The following is a 12,344-nucleotide window of genomic DNA, read 5'->3' as shown; positions in this document are numbered from 1 at the left end:
TATTCATCAAAATCAACATCAATATCCTGTTCTAGTCCTCTACGTCTGACCACTAGTGTTCCAGTAATGATTACAGTCAATTTTTGATTCAGCAGATATGGTTTCTAATATTTTGGCACCATATATTAGTAGTAGTATAAGATGCGATTGACTTGAGTTGAAATCTAAGTCAGGAGACAAAATGAGGCCATCACAAATGAACTGCGTAAAGTCTCTTGTCGTTGAAGTAAAAGTTCAAGGAATTGAAAAACGAAAGGACAAAAACTTGGTACGTAAACCATATAACTTTTAAGATATCATAACATTTCTCGTTTAACTTGCTTAATAAAATAACTTTATTCTTCATCCAACTGCAATAGTATAAATATAATACGATTAATTCGGAAAGTATAATTCTTTTAATTTCTGGTTGATTTGTTGGGCTATTAAACAGGAGTTCGTGCTGATTGTCAAGTGGTCTAATGGCGACCAGAAGATTATCGCAAGACAGTACAGCATGTTTTTCGACCTACAGGTAAGAATATTACATGTGCAATAATTATCAAGAATTGTCATCAGCGAAACGGTTCAATGGATAGTAAACTTTAACTATGAGGTCAAACTGATCATCTGGGATGATATTTTATTACATGTTTCCGCCAGCTGGACTAACCAAACATCAAAATTATTTGTCAGTCCTTCCACATACCGGGGTAAAATTTTACTACCTTTTTAAAAATACAACTATAGGGCTTAGTTATCTTTAAACCAAAAGTTTTTTTTATCTTAAAATTAAATTGAAACTTCAGTTATTAACGATTCTAACGACAATGACAATTATATCTAGGGTTTTTGTCTGGCGAATTACAATACTGAAAATGAAAGCAAAATTCATTATATATAGCGAAATGTAGTCTTCAAGCCTAGCTTTGTTTCAGCATATCAAGCCGTTTCAATTTCTTTAGGAATCATTATAATGTAATTCGTCGGCAATAATTATTTAAACAGCCTTTTATGATAAATAACAATACCAAAGTTTCACATCTCTGTGCTATCAGAGTTGATCGGCATTTTAAAAGAATTTCAAACGAATTCTTAATGAATTTCTCGAATTTTTTTTATAATCATTATTAGCTGTATGATGATAATTTAGCTGTTGAGGCCTGTTCCAGTGGGTCCTTTGCGTGTTTATTCGCGGCTCGTTCCAAAAGATTTAACCTCTTTACCATATAAGAATCCTATAATTACTTCCGCTGTGATGATGACATCATCCACTAGGGAATGACGACAAACCCCCAACTCTCCCTCGAGGTGTTTGACTTCGTTGGCTACATAAATATTAACGTGGGCGACAACGGCGGCGAAATTGAAGCGTTTCAAACTTCTATTGTATTATTATTTCGTGTTTACCTAGTATTTTACTCAATAAGCATCCCCGTTTTAGAGTGAAATGTCGTCTTTTGGTAGCGCTTTAACGAAAATTAGCAAAGATAAGCTTTTGGCGTAGCCGTACGTAAAAATAGGACATTTTACGTCTTACTTTCAGCATAAGACGGCAATGATGCACAGTATTTCGTACATTCCAACGAGTATCTATTGAATAGTGCAATTAGTGCTATTGTATGTTTGCAGTCGTCGTCGTCGTTGCCATCCTGCAGCTTAAGGTCCCTATTGTTTGTTGGTTCTCGCCTGTGCTTCGAGGGTTTTCTTCTGGATTTCCACCCTCCACAAAAATGAACTTCTAAAATCCAAATGTAATTCAGTGGATGATCGAAAAGCCACTCTCTGGAAATGCCACTGTTAAATCCAATTTATTTATTTATATTCTTAAAAGTGACTGAACTGAATATTCCAACAAAATATTTTGAGCAAGTAAATACTGTAAGGGCTAGGGCAAACGTCGAACTTTCCATGCACCGCACTTAATTACATCAAAGAATGCAGCCTCATTATCACCTGATATCCATTGTTTTTAATGAGTTCGGTGCATGGAAAGTTCGACGTTTGCCCTAGGTCTAAGTAATTTTTCACTTGACTCATAATGGTGTCAGATGTGAAAAAATATTTTTTTAGATGACAGAAATAAATACTATAAAATTTCATAAAATTGTAATAATCTACAACACTAGTCTATCAAACGACATTTTCATTGAAAATCAGTTGTCATCCTGGGTGGAGTTTCATTTTCCATTCATTTTTCCTCTTCAGGGTGGCTTGAAGCAAATCTACAAGGGAAACCCAAGTATCACAATCCCTGAACTTCCAGGTAAATTAGCTTCCTTTTGTAGGGGCATGCAATAGTGTTGCTTCAGTGTCATGATGGTCATCATCATATTCTATATATATTCATGGTATTATTTATTTATTTATTTATTTATTTATTTATTTATTTATTTATTTATTCATTTATTTATTTATTTATTTTACAGTTCCAAAGTTTCGTGGGGCCATGCTCTTTTCATCATTAGCAAAGAAAGAGAGTAAGGTGATAGAGGAGTTTTGTCAGGTAAAGACATCTGAATATCCCAATCTTTTCTTTGTTTTCTGTTTGTCCGTCTTTTAGGCCCCGTCAACACGTATCCGGAAATTTTTGTATCCGCAAATTATTTTTTGCGAATACGAAAATGTTTGCGTTCACACGCAGCGTATTCGAATCGTTTTCACCGTCCACACGTATCCGTTTTCGTAAAATTTGAGGATACGGACACAAAAATTTGCGGAAACGTGTGGACGCAACCCGTATCCGCAAAAAAAAAAAATTGCGGATACAAAAATTTCCGGATACGTGTGGACGGGGCCTTAGTTATCACAGAGTAAATTAGCAGAGTAAATCAGCAATTCTTATAGTTAGTAAAGCAATTTTTATTTTACTGATTGAGTTACCAAGTCTATCTATCTATTTATTTCTCGGCGGGCTCAGTAAACTCATATAACTTGGTTTGTTATTTCCACAGCGAATCATTCGTCTCCCTTCCTTGGTGTCCGAATCAGACATCGTAGAAAGGTTTTTCAGTGAATGGGGTACAGATGCAGTCTACCAAGACAGACACAAAAGAGGCTTGCTCGAACGAAACTCTTTGCCTGGGGAACAAACCAAGGATAACTTAGTCGAGAAGTACAGAACGATGGCGAGTTACAAGGCCTCATCGAGTGGAGAGATGAACTTGGATGAGAATGAAGTATTGACAGTGATAGAGAAGAATCAGACAGGTAGGGAGGGTATTGAGGTCTGGTTTGAGTGAGAAGGGCATGCGCTAGTGCGACGCTAGAGTTTTCAATTGGCGGTTAGGGAGGGAAGGAGAGAGGATGGGGAGAAGAGGCGTAAAGACTCTGACAATCTGCCAGTACAAAAATCTTTTGTAATTTTTTGGGGAGTGTCTCTGGAAAATACCCTCAGGCCCCCACTCCCCTCCGCGATTTCTGTGTGAAATGGGTTCTGTGGATCATTTATCAGAACTTTCGCAGGGTCTGGAAGCCATTTTACTGTAGTATTTTTCGCACTAATAGTATATGGAATTAGTCTATTAGTCTTCGATAATGGGGATTTGGGAATCAAAGATTTTGTGGATTTATAACGTTATGATGACGTGTTTTCTTGCCGGTCGGTAGAGAAGGGCTTTCTTTAGAGCTCAAATCTCTGTCTTTTAAGGAGAATTAAGAAATATAAACCAGTCTTCCGTCTTAGATACTCTGATCTAAACACGCGTGATGCTGAGAGAACACGAGAAAAGCGTAGGACTAAAAACCCACGATGCCATTTGGGTCTGTTTTACGAAATAACACCTTAAGTTTCTTTCAAGGTTGGTGGCTGGTTACGAAGGATAATGGACAGCATGGTTTTGCACCTGCAACGTTTCTAGAGCCTTTGGATCCAAACAGGAAATCTGAGTGCGAAGAATGGATCGATTATGACGGTGATTGTCGTGAGTATCCACTATTTTAGTCGCCATTTTCACATTCTCCATAATGCTTTTCGTTTTGGGGTGTAGCCGGTAAAAAGACTTTCAGAACATTAATTGCTCAGTATGCCTTCTTTCCTTTCCTAAAATAAAAAGGGTTGGAAGTTCGTGAGTTTAGTTATAGAATTGACAACTCTTAAAACTCCAGTGTATGCGGGCTCAAGGGCGGATCCAGGGTTTTTTGAAGGGGGGTCTCAGGGGTAAATTTTGTGGGCAAAGGAATCCCAGTCGCATTTTTACCACAGGAAGACCATTTGACCTCAGGAATGACAGGGGGGGTCGCGACCCCCCGACCCTCCCCCTGGATCCGCCCTTGGGGCTTAGCTTCGAATCTAGGAGTTGCTTGTTTTGTTATTCTAATTTCTGCTTTTGTTTACGGACCTCAGTAGTGAGGCTAAGCCTGCATACACTGGAGTTTTAAGAGTCGTGAATATGTTAACATTTTTGGTAAATAAAAGGTTAAGGGGTCGAAAGTCCGTCCACACAACGTACAAGGTGCTCCGAAGTACCCCCCTTTCCTCCCCCTGAAAGTATCGCTTAAAGTCAACGCATTCGTTTTTTCACGTGAGCTTAATGTTCATAGCGCTTATAATGCACTCAGTTTGACTCCTTTTAATCCAGCGTAGCTGACTAGATCAGCCCACAGTTACTTCAGGGTTTAATCTGTGGGTTAGAAGGCTGTCGTATAAAGTATGTTTGTTATTTTTTAGGTGTGTGGGTGGCCATTCAATCCTACAAAGCACAGAGTCATGATGAAGTGAGTTACATTAAAGGAGAGGAGATGAAGGTTATCGCCACCAGTAGTTTTGGTTGGTGGAAAGTCAGGTACTATAGATACTGATCCTAATGATCCTACGATACTTTCGATATTTTTTCCAAAGATTTCATGATTTCACTAATAACTGATTATATATGATGCATCCTGATAGATCCCTCAATGACTGTGTTATAGGTATCATGGAAAGATAGGCGTCACTCCGGCATCCAACCTGAGACCAAAGCAGGAAAACAATGAAATCACCATTAGCAATCCCACCTATAATACTGCCGCCCAACCAGCGACCAGGGTAAGAATAGCTTTGAGAAAGAGTGAGCTATCCGACCCCCTACGTCACTGATCGACGTAAAATCAACTGCAAGGAATCTGATCAATACTGAACATTTTTATTTGTCTTTTCATTGTCATCCAGAGAGCATCTTTTACAAGTGTGGGACCCATCTATGCCAGTATGAGAAGACCACCACCGAGAAGGTTTGTATTTTCTTAAAGGATTACTGATAGATCTGAGAGATTTTTGGTTAATTGTTGTTTAAATTGCCAACCATAGCGGCTGCCGGAGGCGCCTTCACATGCTTTCAGTTCAACCCCGTTGAGCTGCGCAACTGCTGTACTTTGCAGTGGTGATTAGCGATGATAATTGTTGTTGTTGTTGTTTTCTGCTTCAAGAATCTGTCGAGAAGATAGAGAAATATTGTTTGGGTTGCGGCCTTCTCTTGACTATTTATATACCAGGATCGTCTTAGGGGAAGATGGCTAGGAATAGTGAAACTTGGTACTTAAAGATGGGTGACTAAGCTTGATTGTAACGTACTGATGTACATGGTTTGTTCCCAAAGGGATTCAAGCAAAGAAAAGCTTGCACGTGCAGCACTTCCAAATCCAGGTACTGCAATTTAATTTTAAATAACACTTAAAATAAATTTCAGGGAAGTGTATTTAAGGGGGAGGGGGTTCCTATTAGCCATCCTGAGGTTGATAAAAAACTGGGTCGAGTTGGCATTGCAGTGCATTGTGGGGCTGTTTTATGGGACTATAAATAGCCGCCATCTTGGAAATTTGTCCTCTAGGACGTATGTACAGCCCTACAATCTGATTCTCATGTACTGCAATGATAATTCGGCCCAGTTTTTTAGTGGAACGTGTGCATGAGCATCCTTCCTGAAATCGTTGGCTCTCTGAGGACTTTCGCGGGGAATTCCCTGTAGTCTTAAAACCCAAGTTTTATAGGTCTGTTGTCTTATATCGATTACAAACGGAAGTTGTCTCCATAAAAATGCCTTTGAAGACACCTTTGACTATATACTAGCTCTTTATGATATCTCCACAGACAATGCGAAAACTCTTGAGTATGCGGTTGCTCAAGTCGACAGCCCGAGGTCAGGTTTTCCTGCATCACCAACAGAGTACGTTCAATTGCTTGATTTCACTTGACATCATTTCCTATTACATGATGTAATGTGATTGTTGATTTGTCTTAACAGGGAAAATTGTGATGTGTTGTATTCGACTGTTATCCCTAAGCACCTGAGGTAAATACTGCATGGTATCACATTGTACATGCATCAATCATACATTTATCTATCCATCTATTTATCCATTCATCCATTTATCCATCCATCCATCAATCCATTCTCCTTCCATCCATCAATCCACCCATCCATCCATCCATCCATCCATCCATCCATCCATCCATCCATCCATCCATCCATCCATCCATCCATCCATCCATCCATCCATCCATCCATTCTCTGACATTCATCCATTTTTGAGTCATTCATTCATTCCCATTTGTTCATTTATTCATCCATTCATGCATCCATCCATCCATTCATGCATGCATCCATCCATTCATGCATGCATCCAATCCATCCATTCTCTTCTATCCATCCATTCTCTACTATCAATCCATTCTCTTCCATCCATACATTCTCTTCTATCCATCCATTCTCTTCTATCCATCCATTCTCTTCCATCCATCCATTCTCTTCTATCCATCCATTCTCTTCCATCAAACCATTCTCTTCCATCCATCCATTCTCTTCTATCCATCCATTCTCTTCATCAATCCATTCTCTTCCATCCATCCATTCTCTTCTATCCATCCATTCTTTTTATCCATCCATTCTCTTCCGTCCATCCATTCTCTTCTGTCCATCCATTCTCTTCCATCCATCCATCCATTCTCTTCTATCCATCCATTCTCTTCCATCCATCCATCCATTCACTCATTCATTCATTCAATTCCATTTGTTCATTTATTCATGCCAAAAGCTTTTTATTCAAAGTAACCTTTTTCGAATCTTTTCGTTCAGACCTCCACCATCGAAAAGCCCAAAGAGTAGCAATCCAGAGGTAAGTTCATCAGAAGCTTAAAGTTCCAATCATTCTAAATTGTATACACAAGACAACCATAAGGCCGATAGAGGAAATGTGTAAGTAAAATATAGCATGCAAAATAATATTCTAATAATAATATAATGATAACATTGATAAATATAAAAAATAGATAACATAGTAATAATAATGATAATAATAATAATGACAAACAACGACAACAATCATCATCATCATTATCATCTTTTCTAATATGTTTTGATAGATGATATGTTTTCCAGATTTTATCTTTACCTAGCACTTCAATTAATTTGGGTTCCCTGTGGCTTTAGTAATCCAACCTTCTTTCTTCTACAAATCTAGCGAACATATGAAGAAGTCAAAGAAGATCGTGCCCCAACACTGCCACCATGCTTCGTAAACAGCTACAATGATAGTACTCCACTCACCCCCCAGGAAGAACAATACTTAGAGCCTGTTGACTCAAAAACACAGTTTCCTGCAGAGGAAACGGCCACAAGTACAGGACCTGTCAAGCATGGTTACTTGAATGTGAGCAACGGGGTGAGTTGCTATACCATATTAAAACCATAGCATGTCCTTTAGGATTTGATTTAGTGATGTACATTTTTTTTTAAATTTAATTTTGTTTAATTTTTTTATTAAATACTTTTAAAACAAAGACGTGACACTTTACAATATACAGATATACAAAAAGATATACATAACATTTTCTGTCTCTTTTCCTTATATTTCTTATATACGTTTTTTTTTACCTACCTCCTCCTCTTACATGATGCACAAATGCAAGAAATAAATGATCAAGGGTTAATGATGATGGCAATGTTTTTCATGATTGAAGATGATGAGGATGATGATGTTGATGTTAATGATGATGATGTTGACAATGATGTTGGTGACGATGATGATGGTGAAGTTGATGACCATTTTGTTTCTTGCTGTGAAATTTCCTCCTTTCCATATTGGTGTCACTCTTTCTCTTTGTTTCTACTGAGCACTTTGTCTGCATTCGCAGTTCAATTTGTTCAAGGCCGCTGCAGACTACGACGTCCCTCCTGACCGCTATGAAGACTTGCCCATATCAGCAGGATGTATAGTCCGCGCAACGATCAAGGATGGTTCCTTCTATTACGTGTCAACCCTTGATGAACCATCTCGCCAAGGATGGGTGCCTGAGCACATCCTACAACACGTCAATGGCGTTGGAAGGACGGGTAACAAGGAAAATAGAGAGTTTAGATTTACGTTCACGGCAAACGTGAAACGTCAGTTAACCAGTAAAAAATTCTTTTAAAATGACTGAAAAGAATCGCAAAAAAGTCCAAGTAGTAGAAAAACAAAGAGTATTTACGCTTGATGAGAAGGTTTGTAAATAGTAAAGTAGAATACAGGAAAACTATGAAAACGTGGTAACGTTTGCCGTTTGCGGGGAGAAAAAAAGTCAATCTAAAACTCTCTAATACTTAATATTTAGCAACAAGAGAATAGTCTCTTGTTAGCGATTAGTATTCAAGCCTGAAAGGGCTTTTGACTCATAGGCCATGAAGGCGAGAGGACTAATTGTTTTAGTCAAATCCAACTAGTTTGTCAAATATAAAGATGTAAAAAAAAAAAAATGTTTTAGTTTTCAAAGGCGGCACTTTTCGGTACTAGTAGGATATACCTTATAGCCTAGTAGTAGCTCATCCAATCAGAATGCAGCATTGATTGATAGACCAGCTCATCCAGTTTAGTATAGACGTTGTGTAACTTTTATTTCTACGAAATTCAATAACAGAAGTGTTGTTTGTTCCAGCCCAATCGCAGGTCACAGTCCGTTGGTGACATACAAGAGGACAAACCAGACATGGCTGAGAAGTTGAAAGAACTACACAACAAAACACCGGTCCCTGCTCCACGCCTGGATAAGAGGCGATACCAATCCTTCGATGCAACTGGGAGCAGCAGTTCTCAAGAAGACAATCTTGACCTCTATGAAACAATTTCAGGAACTGAGTCTCTTAAGCTTCGGATTTGCAAGTATGTACTTGAGGGTATTTGATGGGTGGCGGAACTAGGGGGGAGGGGGGGGATAACACCTGTCATGAAGTAACTGTTATGAATCTCGCATTCTGAATGGTTGGCTTCACGTGCTTTATGAGAGAGCACAGCACACTTTCTTTTTCGTCATTCGTATCCAAAATAACTGTTATTCTTTTTCGTATTTACAACAAAAATAAATAAATAAACTTGCTTACTACTACTTGCTTTCTTGCTGTTTGAAGTTATAAAGCACTCTTGGGGGAATTGGCAGAACACTCCGGCGAGAGATGTCGAGAAGAACTCCGCCATTTCTCTTAACACCATCCTTCATGAGAACACAACATCCCGCATGCTTTATAAATGCTCGCAGCACGGACGGACGTTTTCATGTCGACATATTTTTATTCAGGTTCTGCGCCTTGGTATTACGGGGCAAACTGAAGCGACAAACATGCGAAGAAATAATGCTAAAGGTACGGCTATCAATCTGCGGTTATCATTTGGATAACTGTTAAAGATAAACAGTGCCATATAACATCGCTCTTATTGAGCCACTACTTGAGAAAGATTGAAATTTTTGTTCGATGGTTAAGGCTATTAGATATATTTTGATTGTTTTTTTTTTTGTTGTTGTCTAGACGGCAAATGAGCTGGACTTCCTTGTGAGGGAAAGCAGTCAGAAGGTAATCAAATTTGTAATGTTGAATTTTGCTATAATAATTCTATAAACGAGTTCTACAGAGCCTGTGAATTCTTAGATGGAAAATCAAAAATTGATACCAACTTTTGCCATTCTTTTCTTCAGTTCGCTTCGTATGTGCTCTCAGTGAAGTTCTCCCGAAAGTAAGTGATTCTATCTTATTTGTTCGTTCGTTCGTTCGTTCGTTCGTTCGCTCGTTCGTTCGTTCGTTCGTTCTCGTTCGTTCGTTCGTTCTTTTGTTTGTTTGTCAGTTTGTTGTTTGTCAGTTCGTTCGTTCGTTCGTGCGTTTCGTTCGTTCGTTTCTTTTGTTCGTTTGTCAGTTTGTTTGTTTGTCAGTTCGTTCGTTTGTTTCGTGCGTTCGTTCGTTCGTTCGTTCGTTCTTTTTGTTCGTTCGTTTCGTTCGTTTCGTTCGTTTCGTTCGTTCTTTTGTTTGTTTGTCAGTTTGTTTGTTTGTCAGTTCGTTCGTTCGTTCGTGCGTTCGTTTCGTTCGTTCTTTTGTTCGTTTGTCAGTTTTGTTTGTTTGTCAGTTCGTTCGTTTGTTCGTGCGTTCGTTCGTTCGTTCTTTTGTTCGTTTGTCAGTTTCGTTTGTTTGATTGTTTGTTTGTTTGCTTGTTTTTTTTTGCGCACCTAAGATACCACTGTCAAGACTTCCTTGCCTTAATTAGAGGGGGGATAGTGCAGTCTTTTAAACGTAGAACTGATAGACAAAGAAAATGTTTTTTTAACGTTCCAAAACCTCTTAGCTTTCCTAAATTGTTTTGTTTTAGAATTCGCCATTTCCCAATCGAGACAACTCCAAGTAAGAAATTGTGATTGGGAAACACGCTTTTGACTCGTTGCCAGAGATCATCTGCTTCTACACCGACAAACCGAATACCCTCTGTTTACACTCAAAACAAGGAACCAGTCTTTCTCAGACAACCCTTTAAAACGATCATGACATGTCACGTGATCATGCAGAAGGGGCTTGGTTATCGATCGACTCTAAAGAAAACACAAAAGTCCCAAGCTAGGGTTTTAGTGAATGTTTATATTAAATACCAGTTTTCAAGAAACATAGACCTCTTTACTTTGGGCCGTATAGACCAAATTTAAAACTCGCACCGATGTGAGGCTTAAGTTGTGAATAAAGGAATCTGGCGTGATTCGTGACTTTTGAATCACGCCAGATTCATTTGGAGTCACGCCAGATCCCTTTGTTCACAACTTAAGCCTCACATCTGTGCGAGTTTTGAATTTGGACTAATGTTTTCCCATCTCAGGCCACGTGTCATTTTCTTGAGAATAAGATTCTTCGTTTCAGTTGTATCCATATTCATAGTGCCTCTCATGTCAAACCATTAAACAAAGAAATGATACTCTAGGGAATGACACGTGCCTGATATGGGAAAACCATATGCCCAAAGTAAGAGAATTATTGATAAACTTCAGTCAGTTTTCATGCAGCATTTATATTTGAAAAACTGGTTCAAATTTACAGGATGTTTATATTTTAATATCCTTTTTCTTATTTTGTAAGTATTGCCTAAAAACCAAACTTGGGATCCCTGTAGAAAAATAACCGATAAAATTGTAAAATTTTTAGAGTGTAAATTTTAAATGAGTAATACGAGGATATAGTTTGAATAAGAAATAATCATTTATTAAAAAAGCAAATATTTTCAATGTAGAGATGAATCATAAAATGTGCCGTACCAATGAATGTTAAGGCTCAGGCTTGTGAGAGAGTACAAGGGCAAATAGTGGGGGGTGCACGGATTGGGTGGCTAGCAATTACCCCCCCCCACCCCTTTGGAGTTGAAAATAATAAGAATATAGGATGAGGTACGACCTAAGAAGGACGCAATGTGATGGCCTTTTTAGGTAACAGTCAACCCCTTGAAATATCTCAGATATGTCACTGGGGTGGGGAGCTTGCCAAGGAAATTCATATTGAAACCAATTAATAATCAGTATTTATCAACCCTGTAGAATCTAATGATCAATGAATGTCATATATCTCGCCACTTAGAGTGACTCATTCCCAATTTTTCTCAAGTTCTTTACCTGTAGTAATTTTCGTACCTGGGGGGAGGGTGGGGAGAGGTCATTATGTATTCTGGAATCCCTATCCTGAATGTTTTTGCTACTTTGTTCTTTGTTTGTTTTTTATTTTTCATTCCACAAAGGCCCTTTGCAACAAACAGTCACGTGCTGATATATCAGCTGGATACGAATCAATTGAGCCAAAGGTCCCTTGGGGAAGGCTCTGCTGACTGGCAAACAAAATTCAAAATGCTTCATATCTTGAAATTCAAAGCATGTTACAGAAAAAGATTTCATTTGGAAAAGGTTTTGGGTATGACATTAGTACCAATCCCAGCAAAACATGTTTTAGATAAGGAAAGCCCGATTTTTTTGCCAGTCAGTAACATGATTATGTTCCACTAGCACTTTGCAAACGCAGCTCAATCTGGGTTACAAAGCAATAGGTTCCAATTCTCAGGCAATTGGAATTCTTTTGTTTTGTCCCCCGAGATCGAGCTGCTTTGACGTCACATGCAAAAGG

General features: G+C 38.5%; 1 pseudogene across 1 annotated transcript; it reads left to right on the top strand.

The window, feature by feature from the left end:
• Positions 1–10,891, top strand: LOC148909665 (uncharacterized; annotated as a pseudogene). The gene is made up of 20 exons (XR_016120337.1): positions 1–268; positions 434–514; positions 2,188–2,245; positions 2,409–2,485; positions 2,934–3,189; positions 3,780–3,902; positions 4,649–4,763; positions 4,891–5,005; positions 5,129–5,190; positions 5,556–5,602; positions 6,047–6,122; positions 6,201–6,248; positions 7,032–7,071; positions 7,417–7,617; positions 8,090–8,326; positions 8,870–9,093; positions 9,506–9,569; positions 9,735–9,779; positions 9,902–9,939; positions 10,564–10,891. The product of XR_016120337.1 is annotated as an uncharacterized LOC148909665 (transcript).
• The last annotated feature ends 1,453 nt before the right edge of the window (positions 10,892–12,344 follow it).

This window comes from Actinia tenebrosa, unplaced genomic scaffold (genome assembly GCF_029948245.1).
Source record: "Actinia tenebrosa isolate PJP-AT-01 unplaced genomic scaffold, QUT_ActTen_1.0 PGA_scaffold1__47_contigs__length_23844297, whole genome shotgun sequence".
In the NCBI taxonomy this organism is placed as follows: Eukaryota; Metazoa; Cnidaria; class Anthozoa; order Actiniaria; family Actiniidae; genus Actinia; species Actinia tenebrosa.
Note: the sequence above shows the minus strand (reverse complement) of the source record. Positions and strands in the feature narration are given on the sequence as shown.